Here is a 19,684-nt window from a genome sequence, read left to right as displayed (position 1 = left end):
TTCTTGCCTCACCGCCTCCCCACAGTGTATATTTCTAGCCTCACCTCTCCCAAGAGTGTATATTTCTTGCCCTGCCTCCTCCCCACAGTTTATATTTTTGCCTCGCCTCCTCCCCACAGTGTATATTTCTTGCCTCACCTCTCCCAAGAGTGTATATTTCTTGCCCTGCCTCCTCCCCACAGTTTATATTTTTGCCTCGCCTCCTCCCACAGTGTATATTTCTTGCCCCACCTCCTCCCCACAGTGTATATTTCTTGCCCCACATCCTCCCCACAGTGTATATTTCTTGCCCCTCCTCCCAACAGTGTATATTTCTTGCCCGCCTCCTCCCCACAGTGTATATTTCTTGCCCCGCCTTCTCCCCACAGTGTATATTTCTTGCCTCACCTCCTCCCCACAGTGTATATTTCTTGCCCCGCCTCCTCCCCACAGTGTATATTTCTTGCCTCACCTCCTCCCCACAGTGTATATTTCTTGCCTCACCTCCTCCCCACAGTGTATATTTCTTGCCTCACCTCCTCTCCACAGTGTATATTTCTTGACCCGCCTCCTCCCCACAGTGTATATTTCTTGCCTCACCTCCTACCCACAGTGTATATTTCTTGCCTCACCTCCCACCACAGTGTATCTTTCTTGCCTCACCTCCTCCCCACAGAGTATATTTCTTGCCTCTCCTCCCCACAGTGTATATTTCTTGCCTCACATCCTCCCCACAGTGTATATTTCTTGCCTCACCTCTCCCAAGAGTGTATATTTCTTGCCCTGCCTCCTCCCCACAGTTTATATTTTTGCCTCGCCTCCTCCCCACAGTGTATATTTCTTGCCTCACCTCCTCCCACAGTGTATATTTCTTGCCCCACCTCCTCCCCACAGTGTATATTTCGTGCCCCACATCCTCCCCACAGTGTATATTTCTTTCCCCACATCCTCCCCACAGTGTATATTTCTTGCCCCTCCTCCCAACAGTGTATATTTCTTGCCCGCCTCCTCCCCACAGTGTATATTTCTTGCCCCGCCTCCTCCCCACAGTGTATATTTCTTGCCTCACCTCCTCCCCACAGTGCATATTTCTTGACCCGCCTCCTCCCCACAGTGTATATTTCTTGCCCGCCTCCTCCCCACAGTGTATATTTCTTGCCTCACCTCCTCCCCACAGTGCATATTTCTTGACCCGCCTCCTCCCCACAGTGTATATTTCTTGCCCGCCTCCTCCCCACAGTGTATATTTCTTGCCTCACCTCTCCCAAGATTGTATATTTCTTGCCCCGCCTCCTCCCACAGTGTATATTTCTTGCCCCACCTCCCACCACAGTGTATATTTCTTGCCTCACCGCCTCCCCACAGTGTATATTTCTAGCCTCACCTCTCCCAAGAGTGTATATTTCTTGCCCTGCCTCCTCCCCACAGTTTATATTTTTGCCTCGCCTCCTCCCCACAGTGTATATTTCTTGCCTCACCTCTCCCAAGAGTGTATATTTCTTGCCCTGCCTCCTCCCCACAGTTTATATTTTTGCCTCGCCTCCTCCCACAGTGTATATTTCTTGCCCCACCTCCTCCCCACAGTGTATATTTCTTGCCCCTCCTCCCAACAGTGTATATTTCTTGCCCGCCTCCTCCCCACAGTGTATATTTCTTGCCCCGCCTTCTCCCCACAATGTATATTTCTTGCCTCACCTCCTCCCCACAGTGTATATTTCTTGCCCCGCCTCCTCCCCACAGTGTATATTTCTTGCCTCACCTCCTCCCCACAGTGTATATTTCTTGCCTCACCTCCTCCCCACAGTGTATATTTCTTGCCTCACCTCCTCTCCACAGTGTATATTTCTTGACCCGCCTCCTCCCCACAGTGTATATTTCTTGCCTCACCTCCTACCCACAGTGTATATTTCTTGCCTCACCTCCCACCACAGTGTATCTTTCTTGCCTCACCTCCTCCCCACAGTGTATATTTCTTGCCTCTCCTCCCCACAGTGTATATTTCTTGCCTCACATCCTCCCCACAGTGTATATTTCTTGCCTCTCCTCCTCCCACAGTGTATATTTCTTGCCCCACCTCCCACCACAGTGTATATTTCTTGCCTCACCTCCTCCCCACAGTGTATATTTCTTGCCCCGCCTCCTCCCCACAGTGTATATTTCTTGCCTCTCCTCCTCCCACAGTGTATATTTCTTGCCTCTCCTCCTCCCACAGTGTATATTTCTTGCCTCACCTCTCCCAAGAGTGTATATTTCTTGCCCTGCCTCCTCCCCACAGTTTATATTTTTGCCTCGCCTCCTCCCCACAGTGTATATTTCTTGCCTCACCTCCTCCCACATTGTATATTTCTTGCCCCACCTCCTCCCAACAGTGTATATTTCGTGCCCCGCCTCCTCCCCACAGTGTATATTTCTTGCCCCACATCCTCCCCACAGTGTATATTTCTTGCTCCTCCTCCCAACCGTGTATATTTCTTGCCCGCCTCCTCCCCACAGTGTATATGTCTTGCCCTGCCTCCTCCCCACAGTGTATATTTCTTGCCTCACCTCCTCCCCACAGTGTATATTTCTTGCCTCACCTCCTCTCCACAGTGTATATTTCTTGCCCCGCCTCCTCCCCACAGTGTATATTTCTTGACCCGCCTCCTCCCCACAGTGTATATTTCTTGCCTCACCTCCTCCCCACAGTGTATATTTCTTGCCCCGCCTCCTCCCCAAAGTGTATATTGCTTGACCCGCCTCCTCCCCACAGTGTATATTTCTTGCCCCTCCTCCCAACAGTGTATATTTCTTGCCCGCCTCCTCCCCACAGTGTATATTTCTTGCCCCGCCTCCTCCCCACAGTGTATATTTCTTGCCTCACCTCCTCCCCACAGGGTATATTTCTTGCCTCACCTCCTCCCCACAGTGTATATTTCTTGCCCCACATCCTCCCCACAGTGTATATTTCTTGCTCCTCCTCCCAACCGTGTATATTTCTTGCCCGCCTCCTCCCCACAGTGTATATGTCTTGCCCTGCCTCCTCCCCACAGTGTATATTTCTTGCCCCCCCTCCTCGCCACAGTGTATATTTCTTGCCTCTCCTCCCCACAGTGTATATTTCTTGCCTCACCTCCTCTCCACAGTGTATATTTCTTGCCCGCCTCCTCCCCACAGTGTATATTTCTTGCCTCACCTCCTCCCCACATTGTATATTACTTTCCCCAACTCCCACCACAGTGTATATTTATTGCCTCACCTTCTCCTCACAGTGTATATTTCTTGCCTCACCTCCTACCCACAGTGTATATTTCTTGCCTCACCTCCTCTCCACAGTGTATATTTCTTGCCTCACCTCCTCCCACAGTGTATATTTCTTGCCTCACTTCCTCCCTACAGTGTATATTTCTTGCCTCACCTCCTCCCCACAGTGTATATTTCTTGCCTCACCTCCTCCCACCACAGTGTATATTTCTTGCCTCTCCTCCTCCCACAGTGTATATTTCTTGCCCCACCTGCCACCACAGTGTATATTTCTTGCCTCACCTCCTCGCCACAGTGTATATTTCTTGCCTCACCTCCTCTCCACAGTGTATATTTTTCACTTCACAAAGCTTCCTTTCCTGGTCTCCATAGTGTAGATTTCCTGTTTCACATGAGCTTATATCTTACTCCTTAATTCCCTTTTCTTGCCTTAGATGTGCATCTTCATCAGTAGGGCTCTTTTTTGGCTACCCGCAGATGTTATTTCTTGATCCCATCTTTTATTCACTTCAGTTTCATTTTGCTTCCTCTGCAGATCTTCCTCCTGCTGCTTTTTCTTTCTCTTCGGTATAATCCTTCCAGCCCCCCACTCCCTTCCATTCTTGGTTCCCACTGTTTTCCTTTCAGGGCCTCCGCCTGCTCCCTCTCTTATGCTGCTCTTCCTTTCTCTCTCCAGCTTTGCTTACTTGCTTCATGTTGTTCTTGGCCTCATACATGGTTCTGTGGTCACTTTGACTGAACCACCTCACCTGTTCCAGGCCTCTGCATTGAGAAGTGGCGGCTGGCATGGCTTGCGGGTGGTGAAGCTGGCGTGGGGGTCACAGGGTGGTAGGAGGGATTGCAGGGGGACAGAAATGGGGGGGTCGCACGAGGGGGGGAATTATAAAATAAGTAAACGTACTCTAGGCCGGGTACCGCGTCTCTGCTCCTGCTCCCCTGCCTCCGACTCTAGGAACAGGAAGCAGACAGCCAGGCCACCTCCGCTAAGCCAATCACAACTCTACAATGCAGCATTTTCTAAGCATGGGTTTTGTACTGCAAGGGGTTCTTTCAGTGAAAAACAAACTATGCCTTAAGGCGTTTCCCACTTTGTGTGTGTGCTGTACAACGCAGCACAGAAGCAAAGTTGGAAAAGCAAGACAAAATAAAAAAAAATCCTCCTTGTAACGCCTGCCTCGAGGAGGCATGAGATTTTGGTGCACATTCCTGTCAACCAATGTTTTTAGATAGAGGTTTGTGTCAAAACCCACCGGTGGTTGAAGGGGAACTAACCTGCACGGTATACACTCAAAATATCGAGTAAAAATTATAGAATTGCATTAATATCGAGTAAAAAATATAGAATAGACAGAATATCGAATGGACAGAATATAGACAACAAAAATATCGAATGTAATGGACAAAATATCGAATTGACAGAATATAGACAGCAAAAATATTGATTTTGAAGTAAGTAAGTTAATATCGATTTATATAAATATAGAAAGTCAAAAAATATCGAAGTATAAAATATAGATGTTAAATATATCGATTTTTTAATAATATCACATTTTTTAAAGTGTTTTTAATGTTAGTATATGTGTGAAAAGTGTATATTTATTTTATAATTTATTTTAAGTAATGAATTTTATGGTATTTAATTTTTGCGTAATTTAAATCTGTAGCGGGTTGTGGGTTTATAGGGGAATAGGGTGCGAAGTAATTTAATTATGATTGATTAAATGTTTTAATTTATTTATTGTTATTGATCTTGAATTAATTGTTAATTAATTTTTAATTGGTAATTAATTAAATTATAATTGGTAATTAATTTTTATTAATTGATTAATTGATAATTCTGTTAATTTTATTAATTTATTTTCTGTAGCAGGTTGTGGGTTTATAGGGGAATACGGTGGGAAGTAATTTAATTATAATTGATTAAATGTTTAATTTATTTATTGGTATTTATCTTGAATAATTGTTAATTAATTTTTTATTGGTAATTAATTAAATTATAATTGGTAATTAATTTTTATTAATTGATTAATTGATAATTCTGTTAATTTTATTAATTTATTTTCTGTAGCAGGTTGTGGGTTTATAGGGGAATACGGTGGGAAGTAATTTAATTATAATTGATTAAATGTTTAATTTATTTATTGGTATTTATCTTGAATTAATTGTTAATTAATTTTCTATTGGTAATTAATGAAATTATAATTGGTAATTATTTTTTTTAATTGTATCATTGATAATTATGTTAATTTTATTAATTTATTTTCTGTAGCGGGTTGTGGGTTTATAGGGGAATAGGCTGGGAAGTAATTTAATTGTAATTAATTACATTTTTGAATATATTTATTGATATGTATTTTAATTAATTGTTAATTATTTTCCAATTGCTAATTAATTAATTATAAATTGGCAATTAATTTGTATTATTAGGTAATGATTTTTAATAAATATTTTTTATTTGTATTATTATTTGATTAATTATTATATCATATTAAATTGGTAATTATTTTTAATTAATCTGTAATTGATATTAATATATATATTTTTTTAATTATTATATGAAGTATTTACTTTCCTTACTGTTGCACTCACTGGAGTGGGAATAGTCATTTTTACCCTCCCACTATCCAACGCCTTCCCTACTGTTGCACTCTCTGGAGTGAGAATAGTAATTTTTACCCCTACGCTATCCAACGCTTTCCCTACTGTTGCACTCTCTAGAGTGGGAATAGTATTTTTACCCCTATGCTATCCAACGCTTTCCCTACTGTTGCACTCTCTGGAGTGTAAATAGTAATTTTTACCCCTAAGCTATCCAACGCTTACCCTACTGTTGCACTCACTGGAGTGGGAATAGTAATTTTTACCCTACGCTATCCAACGCTTTCCCTACTGTTGCACTCACTGGAGTGGGAAAAGTAATTTTTACCCTCCCGCTATCCAACGCTTTCCCTACTGTTGCACTCTCTGGAGTGGGAATAGTAATTTTGATCTCTACACTATCCAACGCTTTCCCTACTGTTGCACTCTCTGGAGTGGGAATAGTAATTTTGACCTCGACGCTATCTAACGCTTTCCCTACCAGTGCACTCTCTGGAGTGGGAATAGTGATTTTTACCCTCCCGCTATCCAATACTTTTCCTACTGTTTCACTCTCTGGAGTGGGAATAGTAATTGTTACCCTTCGCTATCCAACGCTTTCCCTACTGTTGCACTCTTTGGAGTGGGAATAGTAATTTTTACCCCTACGCTATCCAACACTTTCCCTACTGTTGCACTCACTGGAGTGGGAATAGTAATTTTTACCCTCCCACTATCCAACGATTTCCCTACTGTGCACTCACTGGAGTGTGAATCATAATTTTTACCCCTACGCTATCTAACGCTTTCTCTACTGTTGCACTCACTGGAGTGGTAATAGTAAATGTAACCCTTTCCGCTATCCTACGGTAAAAATATTTTATATTTTTTATTAATATTATATTCAATATATATGTATTAATAAATCAATTTGTATGTTGTTGTTTTTACCTTACATTAATTATTTATTAATTTAAGGTTATTTAAGTATTTTAAGTAAGTTTAAGTTAATTATATTTATTATTTAATTAATTTGTAATTACTTCAAAGCATTTTAATAAATTCGATATTTTGACTAACTATATTTTTTACATCGATATTTTTGATTCAATATTTTTGTACTTACCTGTTTGGAGATAGGAAGTCGATATTTTGGCATTCTATATTTTTTACTCGATATTATGGGAGTTCTATATTTTTGTCATCGATATTGTTTCAGTGATCCCCATGCACCATCCATGGAACGCCCCTTATTACAGAATAATGCAAAGCAGCGCATAGCACAAGTTTGTGGTACTTTGTAATACCATGCAATGCAATTCATAAGTTGTTGTGATGTTAGGGTCATTTGACATCCCTTCCTAGAAAAATATAAGGCTCATATGATATCACTTCCTGTGATGTCATTAGGGTCAATGGACATACAATATTGACTTCTGCTTCTCCTGTCCTTTTGGTGAAGTGACGCAATGGCTGAGTCCCTACCAGCCTTTGGGAAGGATGGTGAATCACATAACATCATAGCTCAAAGGCTGCAGAAAACTTCCTGTTGCAGACACATCAGTTGTGCCGAAGGAAACAGTCTTGGGCTGCTGCCTTACCAACTTGGTAGCCTCTCTTTTTCTATCACACTCTTTGTCTCTCACACAGACACTGTTCTTTACTTTGTCTCTCTCTCCATTCTATGTATCTGTCTCTTCCCCTCACACAAATACACAGTTCCTCTTTTTTTTATCACACTTTCTCTGTCTTTTACACACACACATTATTTTTCTCTCTCTTTCTCTATCGAGCTCTTTGTCTCTCACACACAGTGTGCTTTACTCTCTCTCTCCACTCTCTGTCTCTGTCTCTCTCTCTCTCACTCACACACACACACAGCTACTCTCTTTCTTTATCCCCCTCTTTCTGTCTTTTACACACACACATATTATTATTATTCTCTCTCTTTCTCTATCCAACTATTTGTCTCTCACACACACTGTGCTTACTTTTCTTTCTTTCCCTCCACTCTCTGTCTCTGACTATCTCTCTCTCTCACAAACACCAACTATTCCTCTCTTTCTCCATCACACTCTTTGTCTCTCACAGACACTGTGCTTCTCTCTGTCTCTCTCTCTCTCACACACACACACACAGATGCTCTCTTTATTTATCACACTCTCTCTGTCTTTTACACATACACACACACACATTCTCCATCGCGCATACGAACTTTAAAGATCATGCATGCTGCACTATAAGCTTGCTTACCCTCCGTAGCGGGTTGTGCAGATCCGTCAGTATAAATTATACATTCATACTGGTCTAGATGTAGAATTTCAGTAGGCAGAGGACATTCTTGTTCGTATTGTAGAAATGCTTGTGTTTTTAAGTAAGGATCAAAAACATATTCAACATACGTTGCAGCAAGAGAATTAACCCATTGTATCCATCTCGGATGTAAATCTATAGCATTCGGAATGCTCGCTTTTGTAAATGCCTCTAAGGCTGGTACAGGTGTTACAACCATAATGCGTTTTCCCTGTGCTAGGGCTCTTTCTTTTGCTACAGCGGTTTGAACTGCAGTCAGAATTTTTTCTGCAGATGTGAATTTTATTTCTGCTTGTGTAAACAAATGTTATTTGTATGCAATTGGTACTTTTTCACATTCGTTAAAAGTTAAGTAGGCCGGAATGATTCGGATCACTAAGTTGCGTACATTTGCGAGTGTTTGTAAATGTTTTGTTGCTAACATGTCTGTTTGTAGTGAACGCAAAATTTCTGTGTCTTTTTGTGTCCAAATTATTGTTTTAAAATCAGGTTTGATTAAATCGTAGAGAGGTTTAACCCTTTCTGCGTATTTTAGAATGTATGTTCTTCCAGCATTCAGGAAAGCTAGAATCGACTGTAAGTTTTTCAGCGTTTTTGGTGGTTGGAGCAGTGCACACTTTTCTAAAAAGTTGGCTGCCAGGCTTTTGCCTTCACTTGATAGTTCATATCCTGGAAAAAGGACGTTGAGATGGGCAATTCTTGATTTTTTTAAATTGAATTTATAACCCTCAGAGGCAAAGCCAAGTATAATGGTATTCACCCTGTTCAAGTGCCTATCCAGGTCATCGTCTTTCAGATAGAAATCATCGACATATGACAATGCCTCGTCATCATAAGTTTGTAGTAACTCTGTTACCCTTGCTGAGAAAAGCCCCGGGCTATTCTTGAATCCTTGAGGGAGACAACAGAAGTGATGCTGGGTCCCCATTATTGAGAAAGTGGTCAAATACCTACTTTCAGGTGCAATGTTTTCACAAAAGAAACCATTCGAAATGTCCAATGTGGTTTTATATTTTGTTATGCACAATGTTATTCATTAATGCTGTCCTGTGCGCATTTTGCACTGCAAATGTTTTACAACAAGAGTTTAGGTGTCTGTAATCCAAAACTAGACAATATGTATTGTCCGATTTGAAAACCGGAAACAAAGGATTGTTAATTGATGAGGTGCATGTTTCAAGTACCCCTTGGTATTCAAGTTGATCTAAGATCTCCATGACCGGTGTTTTAGCTTCTTGCTTAACTGGATACTGCATTTGTACAGTTGGTTGATTTTTTTACTGGATTTTATGGTGAGGAGAATCCTCATCCCATCCTACATGATTTTTGTATAATGCTGGGGCTTGGGCAACTGCCCATTTCCTGGCATAAGTATATTTTAAATGTACTGGAATATGGTTAGAGAAGGCTGGCATAATGATGTATTCGCCATGTGGGCACTTTCTGACAAAATCTGGTGGCCAGTCTTGTTCAGCTAGAAGTATTTCATAACCCTTAGAAAGTCGCTCCCAAAAAGTGCTTTCACTTTTCTTGGTATGTCTCCCTCCATCCAGAGCGTTATTTCATATAACCTATGTGGAGAACTAACCCTAGTATCTGTAGTTTCAACTTCAATGTCTTCATTCAAGTCCACTGTCTCCAGAAGTCCCTTCAGGTTCTGACGAGCTATTGTCACTTCTGCTGTGCTGTCCAAAATTGTCTGAGCCCATTCTGCGTTCTTGAGTTGTGTCCTCAGAATCCTCGGCATGTCTGCTTTTTAGACCTGCTACCTTTTTTTGGTGTATTGAGGTTTCGGTTTGCTTTTCTGAACGTGTTGATCGTCTTTGGACTTCACGCGTTCTTCTTCGTTGTCCGACCGTCCTCTTCTTTTGGATTTCTGTGACGATAGCTGAAAGGTACGGTAGGAACATGTATCAGTATCTTGATACCTGTCAGGTTTTTCAAATTATCCCTATTCCTGAGGTTGTACCTCCTTTCAGAGGCTCCTTGGGTGGATACCTACCTCGGGAATGAGAACGCTTCTCTTTGGAAGGTTGTTTGCTATTTACCCACTTCTTTTTAGAAGATGAAGGATTGCTTTTAGTAAAGACCTTTTCAGGACTTTCAGACAGTTGTGGTTTAACTGGTTTCCCTCCCAAACTGTCTCTGTCTAGTTATTCATAGTATTTTTTAATTATTCTGGCTAGTTCTTGTGGTTGTGCTGTTAGATCAAATTCCCTTAATTTCTGGCGGATCGCCACTGATGCTGCTTCTCCTTTAATATTAGATAATATTATTGTTGAGTCCTGGTTAAAAATTTTCAGCAATTTCATACCTAAATTTAGAGCAGTCTCTGCCCCGTATTCGTTTTGAATTTGTTTCAGGATGTTAAGTATTACCGCCATAGACGGAACACCATGTGTTTTAGTGTAGATTGCAGCGAAGACTGTGCCCCAAGTGGTGCAGTCGTCCAGATGTGGTGTTATCCCCATTGTGAAGAACCGGGATTTAAACCCAGCGGCGCCAGGGGCACGCCCTAAGTCTTCGAGTTCACCTGTCTTGGCATACAGAGACACGGGATACTTCTCAGTGACGTCAAAGATCAAATTTATTGGCTGCAACCAGGAACAGAAGTCTACGAAGCATGACACGGGTGGTTCGCTAGAGACTGCACAACTTTAGCATTGCGAGACATCATCTTTTATACCAACAATCACATTCCTGACTAGCATCAATTATTTACGAACTGTCCAATCACACATTGACATTTCAAAAAGTACGCATAACGACAAGCCTACTTTCATTTGTCCAGCCCACCATCAATGACAAGGCAAAAACCAACATTCTTGCTCGGACAGGCCGGACAAACCCATAATAAAAGAACCTCAACCCAGACCATAAATAGGCCATAAAAGAAGGAACAGAAACAGATGAGAAGCAAGATAGAAGGGTGTGTGCATGTACCATAAACTCAGCAATGTCCTGCTCTTTGATCTCTATCTGACCAGCTGCCTAACAAGGAACTGGCTCAACAAGGTCAGCTTCGGGCAAGGGAGTCAGTTCGTTCAGGTCACACAGAAGTCAACTAAAGGTGTACGTGTCCCAAAGACTCGCTCGGCCGTAGTCATCGGCCTATGTGAGGGCAACCACAAAATGGCTGCCGTACACAAAATGGATCCCGGAGGTTCAGAACGAAATCCCTGAATACGCAGTGAATCCATCAATCGAACATGACGAAAACACTTGTGCATACCGCACTCTTCATTTGCGGTCCGCTGATACCAAAATCGTCACGATACGACGACCTTTATTGAATGGGTTTCAGAATCACGGAACCTCAGACCCTCCTTTTGCCCTTACATAGGCAATAAACCCAAACTCACGTCAGTCTGAATCCAGGTCTATATTCATCAGATCATCAAGATACTTAGCAACTCTCTCTGGACAGGTGTCCTTGCACACGAAGTAGCACAAAGGCCACATATAGCAGGAGCACACTGCACGCAAAGACAGAACAGGAAAAGGATAGCTAAGATCATCCCAATGACCATCAGAATCTTCCATCCCCAGGTGGATAACAATCCCCAAAACCATCCCATTAATGACCAATCTCCTTCGTCCACATGTACAGACTCGGACATCTTATGCAACTTGGAAATGGCTTGGTAGACTGTCGGAGCGTTCTCTGGAATGAAAACGCAGCAGCTCGATTGAATCAATCTGCATACCCCTCCTCTATCTGCAAGTATGACATCTAACGGAACTCTGTTCTGAAGAGTAATAAGGCAATCCGACTGGAGCTCAGCAGTCAAGTTACAAAGGGCACGGGCAGTTACGACTATGGTGGACTTAACCACTCTCGTCAATTGCCGTATGTTCCTGCTGTTAACCATAGGTCCCCAAAACGGCAGAAAACCCTTCAAGAAATCTCCTAATTCTTGTCCTGCAGTATCTTCCTTACTGAAGACACCTCTAACAACTCTCGTCTTGTGGTAATCTGCCGCATATGTATATGTAGGAGGCAACAGGAACGAGACAAAACATGTGCCCGAGAAATCAGGGGGCAACCATGTGTACGCTCTATCGTAACAGACAAAGTAGGTACCCTTAGCTGCTGGAAACAATGGGGAAGTTTGGGACGCAAAAACATACGTCTCAGTGCAGACACTCTTCCCTAACTGAGCTCTCGGATTCTTGCCATTACCTTGCAGACAATAATGACCCTGATGGGGTACAATCCAAATCGGAAAGAATCTTTTTGCTCGCTGGTTTTCACTCAGACTAACTCCATATCCAGTCACGTTCCATCCAATATATGCTAGCGTCTCATCTTTCGGGATAGTCTCGTAGGAGTTGATTCCTCTAATCATATCTACTATAACCTTGACTAGAGAACTATTCTTTGGATTGTCTTTCACAGAACGTAGGGGGTAAACTTTACGAGCATAGATGAACATCATTCTGTATGCCCACACAGAACCATTGTAGCTAAAAGGCAGAACCAGGTAAGGAATACCTTTATCAGTAGTATGAGGCATAAGACCACACACCCAACAATTAGTCGTGTTCACTACTAGCTGGTGTTGGTGCAGAAGCTGAACAAAGGAATTATTGACGAATTCCAACCTTCTAATGGATTCATGTTCGGGCAGAGGGTGAAAAGAATGCAAAGAAACAGTAGGAGGAGGCATAGGTTGTGTAGTGGGTGTAAACGTCACTTTAATAGAGAAAGTCACATATCCTATCAAAAACATCATTAAACTAAACAGCATCAACAGACATAATATTAAAAAACGTTTTCTGCTCATCACAGTACATATTCTGCTCTTAAAACTCATTCTTTCAACAGGTCTCTCCATCTCGAAAAACTCCATCCTCTAACCGTGCTGTTCGCGGTGGTTGGGTGTTCCGTGCTAAGGAATGCGTCTGTCAGTCCAGGGAACGCCCTGAGACCAACCAGAACCGTTGACCTTGTGTCTTCGGCTTGCACTCCCAAGTCTTTACGCCGCGACCTTACAGCTGAACCAGGATGGCGGTTCGAAAAACAAAAATCAAAACAGTTCCTCGGAGGAGAGAACACAATTTCAAAAATAGAAAAGAAAGAATTTCATTTTATTTGTCCCACGACTCTTGGTCGCAAATTATAACGGCCTTTGCCAGGCAATGTCTGATCACGAAACAAAAGTTCAGGTTCAGAAGTGTCCAAGCGAATTGACGGAGGCACAGCTTCTTGCAGAAGATCGTCACTTTCACGCTCAGAATTTGTCCCAATTAAACGTGCATCGCTAAAGGGCAGAAAACGAGACACGGTTTCACTTTCAGAGTCTGGAATACCTTTCTGGACCCACCGGTCGTACGGCAGAGGCAAAAGGGCCCTCTTACAATGTACACAGTGGATCCAGTTCTTTTTACCGCACACTCGCACTGCTGATCGTGTGGACAGTAGCACCAAGTAGGGCCTGTTCCAGCGGGGCCGATCGTTCTTGGTCCGCTGGAAATTCCACGTTAACACCCAGTCACCTGGATTGATGGTGTGACCTGGGTCCACAGATGCGGGTGGGATGCTATCATGAACCTGTTGATGCAAAACACGCAATTTAGCCGTCAATTCGTAAAGGTAATCAAGCAATACAGGGTGCTCTATCTCACTGAATTTGGTCGGCCGCGGCACTCCCCAAATATTTGCCAGGCGACCAAAAACAACTTCATAGGGAGTAAGTCCCATTCGTGAATATAAAGTCATCCTAGTTGACAATAGTGCTAATGGCAAAGCATCGGGCCATTGTAGACCAGAGCTCGCCTGAATCTTGGCCAGTTTAACTTAAGGGTGCCATTATAGCATTCTACCAAACCAGCTGATTGGGGGTGATTTGCAGCGTGAAATTTTTGGCGGATTCCTAAACCTTCACACACTCTCTTCATCACTTGACCCACAAATTCACTCCCATTGTCACTCCAAACCATTCTCGGCAATCCAAATCTAGGGAAGAATTCCTTAACAAGGGCTTTAGCTGTGGACAAGGCAGTGTTATCTTTCAGGGGATATGCTTCTACCCATCTCGAAAAGGCACAAACAACCACAAGCACATATTTTAAGTTGTTGCACCTCTCCATGTGGATGAAATCTAACTACAAAGCCTCAAATGGATACGTCGGAGGTGCAAAATGACCAGCTGGAGTTGGAGTTCCCTTACCAGGATTGTACATCAAGCAAACCATACAGTTCTTAACCACATTCTCTGCACACTTAGGAATTCCAGAATTTTGCCATACTGGAGCCAACAACTTACAAATTCCTTTCACACTGATATGAGCCATTCCATGAGCCATCGTAACCACTGGAAGCACGTACGCATCAGGTAACAACCATCGCTGATGCTCTGACAACTCAACCCAACAACTATTTGAATCCAATTTACCCGTACCCTCTCTCCATACGCTCAACTCTTTCTCTGTAGCTTCAGCTTGAATTGACCTCACGCTTTCTATCGTATCTTCACACATACTTCTATCCGGAACCCATCTCGCCGGACCCGCAACATACATTTGACTCATCACATCTCTCGCCACATCTTTCGCAACTTCATCCGCAAACGCATTACCACGACCAACATCATCTGTAACTTTCTTATGCGCACTGCATTTTACGATCGCAACTTGCAACGGCAAAGTAAGTGACTCAGAAGTTCATTCTCCAACTGACCATGCTGAATCTTAGTTCCATGAGACGTGAGGAACCCACGTTCCTTCCACAAGCGACCAAAACTATGAGCCACACCAAACGCATGCTGGCTGTCGGTATGCACAGTCACTCATTTCCCTTTCGACAACACACACGCTCTTGTCAATGCAATCAACTCTGCTGCTTGAGCTGAATTATGTGGGATACGTGCAGCTTCAACAATCGTATGGAAAGTCTTAACAGCATATGCCGCAGTCGTATCACCATTCAGGAGCTTGAAGCACGAACCATCAACCCATAAGGTACCATCACACTCTGCAAGAGGAGTGTCCCTAAGGTCTATTCTCCCTTTCGTTTCCTCCGCTGTCCTAAGAAAACAATCATGCTGTTCAGAAACATCTGTCTCTACTGAAGTCGGCAACAACGTAGCTGGATTCAACGTATTAAATCTCTTTATGTGCACATGACTCGCTAAGAGTGTCAACTCATAACCTGACAATCGAGCACTAGTTAAGTGCTGTGTCTTGGTCCTATTCAACAAGGTATCCACTGCATGTGAAACCATTACAAGCAAAGTAGTATCCATTACCAAACCAGCAGACTGTCGAATTGAGACAGCGGCTGCCGCTGTAGCTCTCAAACAACTCGGCAACGCTCTAGCTACCGGATCCAAGGTTGACGAGAAATACGCACATGGACGTTGCTTATCGCCAAACTGCTGTGCCAAAACTGACAATGCACATCCCTCTCTCTCGTGGACATAGAGTATAAAAGGCTTACTGTAGTCGGGAGTACCCAACACAGGAGCCGAACACAACGCATCACGCAATTCAGAAAAACTCTTCTGACATTCATCAGTCCAAGGAAGAGGATTCGGGGTATCCTTGACAGTAAGAGCTAGCAAAGGTTTCGCAAGAAGCGAAAAATTCGGAATCCACTGTCTACAATACGATGTAATACCCAGAAAAACACGCACTTCTCTCTGTGTCGTTGGCACACTCATTTTCACAATCGCTTGAATTCTTTCTGGGGTCAATCTTCTTCCCTCCTTCGATAAGAGATGACCTAAGTAGGTCACTTCTTGTCGACAATACTGCAACTTCGAAAGAGACTCCTTATGATGGAGAGCAGACAAATGACGCAACAACGACAAAGTAGCCTCTTTACAAATCTCCTCATTATCAGCATCAACTAACAAATCGTCGACATACTGGATAAGGGCAGCACCATCAGGTAATACAATCGTATCAAGCTGTGTTTTCAAAGCCTGACTATAGATGGATGGACTCTCACAATAGCCTTGAGGAGCGCGCTTGAACCGGAAACTTCAGCCACCTAAAGAGAAACCAAAAATATCTCTACTCTCCTCGGCAATAGGGATGCTGAAGAAAGCATTCTTTAAATCAATCACCGAAAACCAAATAGCAGAAGCTGGAATCAAAGTCAGTAAAACAGTGGTATATGGCACAACTGGGAATTGCGGAACTACAATCTTATTCACCTCGCGGAGATCGATCACAAACCTGTACACAGGCGGCTGAGAAGAATCAGTACGTTTCAAAACAGGCAAAACCGGACTATTGCACACATTACCTCTCGTTTCTTCAATCACACCTTTCTCAATCAGATCATAGATGATCGCTAAAAGTGCTCTTTCACCATCACTGGAAATCCGATATTGGGGAATACGTGGCAATCTAGCATTTTCTTTCAATGTCACAACCTATGGTGGAATCTCCAGGAGACCCACATCATTAGGACCAGTAGACCAAAGAGTATCAGGAAGAGAAGACAATTCTACTGGAAGTCGATCTTTAGACAAATTCATCGGAGAGATCACTCTCTTACCCAATGTAAACTGTACTCCTGAAGGAGAGCAATGTAACGTCGCATACAATCTTTTCAACAAATCTAATCCCTAAAAGTTCTCACCACAACCTGTCATCAGAATAAGGGGTGCTTCGAATTCACAAGGTCCAACAGAAAGAGAAGAGACAAAGGGCTAGAAATCGGATTACTAACCGGGGCGCCAGAGAAACCTACTGAAACATTCGTTAAGCCAGACAAAGGTGCACCAGGGAGTTTAGAGTGCATAATAGAACTCTTCGCAGCACCAGTATCCAACAGAAAAGGCTCTGACACACCTGATTTAATCACTTCAACATAAGGTCCACTCTGATCTACTGAAACTGAAACAACTCCCTCTCTTTGTCTATGCTATCTAGCAATCATTACCGTCCATATTCTCACCTTCGACACAGTAGTCGTCCGCATAGTACTGAGTCATCCTACCAGACGCACCATTCTGCTGATCAAAACAATTCATCAAATTCTGTGGAGGCAAGGAACGCGCGTTCTGGGGGAACACCCCACGGCCTCTACCTCTAGGAGCTTACTGAACACCTCGACCTCTCACACCAGAAACACCATTCGCGCGCTGTAACAGAACCAGACAACTATTCTTGAAATGACCCTCTTCTTTACAATACGCACACTGATTAGGGCCTACAGGAAAACGCTGTTGAGAAGACTCGAACCTTTGCGAGTTTCTCTGAAACTGTTGAGGTTGCTGATAATCGTGCTGATTACTACGAGGCGGATACGCTTGCTGCAAAAGAAACTTAGTCTTTAACTCTTTAGTCTTCTTGTCGGCTCTATCTTTCTCATCCTTATCCCTATTCTCGTAGTACTGTGCAGTAGCCAGTATCTGTGCCGACGAAGAAACAGCCCATGAACTCTCAGAATCCTTCAACTTCGTACACAACTCGGGAAGCAAATTATGCACAAACTTATCAACGAACAACCGTTGCCCACCTTCCGTACTCATGTCCTAACCACTATGGTCGATAAACGTCTCTTCAAACCTAGTGAAGAAATCAGACACACTTTCGTCTTTCTTCTGCTTATATGCAGACAATTTGTCCCAATATACACGCATAGCAGGCATCAAAGTTTTCATATAACTAATAATCCTACCAGGAAGTTCTGCAACTAAAGGCTCAGGTTTAGCACCACCAACTTTTCGGCCATCTGCGGCACCAATATTATTCCATGTATCACCTAACTCTTGCGCATGATCCGTATGATGAATCAATCCCCATAAAGGCTGAGGAACTACATTTCCAAACAACATGTCTATATCAGCTAAATTCATAACGCATGAATCTGCAGTCTGTGATAATTCCTTATAGTACCCTGCAGGATTTTTACGTGGGTCAGGCAAAGTCTGCTTAAGGGCCAAAACTTCAGCTCGCTTCCATGGAACATGTACCCAAACACGCTGAAAATGTGGCAGAATAGGTGGATTAGCAGCTACATCACCTGCTCTCCAAACTGGGGGAACCTCTCTCATCGGATATTGTCGCACTGTCCGCCTAACAGAAGGATCAGGCTCAAACAACGGCTGAGAAGGAGACTCACTCCTAAACGACAACAATGTCGCAACTGCTCTCTCAACGTTGAGACCCACTATAGTTCCCTTTTCAAACTCGGACTGTACACGGAACAACTCAGACGGAGTCTGTCCCAAATCACCATCTTCCCATTCTTCACGAAGGAAAGTACACATCTTCTCAAAAACATATCTCTGCTTCGGTGCTTGCCATTGACGGAAGACATCCATACAGACTCTAAATCATATCTTAAAGAATGGGTAACCCATTTACGCGCTAAATGATCCAATACTCCCCGCTCATCGGGACCAGGCAATTGGCTACGCAACTGTTTACGCGCTGAGACAGGCGTCACACTCAATGACCCAAAGAAAGGAGAAAAGAGACCAGAAACAGTATCAGTCATTCTCTGTCGAACAGAAGGAGAAGTTGACAAGAGAACAGGAGACAAAGCAGACTGAGAGGAAACCAACGTAGGAACAGTAACAGAAGAAGAAGCAAGTACAGGAGACGAAGTCGTAGGAATTGGAAGCGGAGTGGGTAGCGAAGTCGGCGGCCCTTGAGAAGGCTGCGCCAAAGGAATAGGAGCCAACTGAAGAGGAGCTGGCAGTTGTAGGACAACAAGAGGCAAAGCAACCGGAGGTTCCGCAACTAAAGGTTGCGGAGGTGCTGTAGCACTCTGCACATAAGGGGGTTGCGAAAACAAATGTGACATCAAAGGATCTTTCTCAAGGTCCTTCATTGCACCTTGTTGAAGAGGTGACAAAGCTGGATAACACTTATCAATTGCCATTTTACGTTGCCTGTGCAACTGCTCACTCGCTTGTTCTTCTTCGTTATCTTTAAACTGTATAGCAGCTTGCATTATCGAGATACCTTTCTCTTTTATTTCTTTTCGCTAATTTAATTTCTTTCTGTTTGGCTTCCTTTCGCCAGAGGCGTAAAGAGTCAAACATCGCCGGCCGGGCTTTCTTCTTGAAAAGTTTAACTTCTAGATTATCTAAAATCCCCGTGTCATAACTACCATATTGGGGCCACTTTAGGACACCGTCTTATCTAGTGTAGCGAACCCACACTTCATTATACGTGATGGGGCCCACGCCATGTTTCAAATAGAGCTCATAAGTCGGAGTTCCAATCGGAGGCACCGGACACGAGTCCTCGAATCGGGAATCCCTATTACAACCACAACAAAATATCTTTCCAAGTCTGCTAAGACCAGGCATCTTAGCTCACTAGTCTAGCTTCAAACTTCAAGGGAAATATCGAATACGATAGCCTCGCGAATACACAAGTCCCTCGGCTTTGGATCTTGCAAGTCCCAAATCAAAGATCCCAAGGGGATACCCAAAACAAACTAAGGACTGGGAGACGCTCCACTCATACTTAACTGAAATATCGATGACGTCGCCAGAAGACCCGTCTATCGTCTCGCTCTACAAATCGTCAAAAGGCTCCAAGACAGGGCAACAGTCAGGGCAGCAGTTCTTCATAGCTGTCGGAAAGCGGGGAACCACGCAGC

This window comes from Lissotriton vulgaris, unplaced genomic scaffold (assembly GCF_964263255.1).
Source record: "Lissotriton vulgaris unplaced genomic scaffold, aLisVul1.2 SCAFFOLD_341, whole genome shotgun sequence".
NCBI classification, from domain to species: domain Eukaryota; kingdom Metazoa; phylum Chordata; class Amphibia; order Caudata; family Salamandridae; genus Lissotriton; species Lissotriton vulgaris.
The sequence above is the reverse complement of the archived record's forward strand: the minus strand, read 5'-3'. Positions refer to the sequence as shown.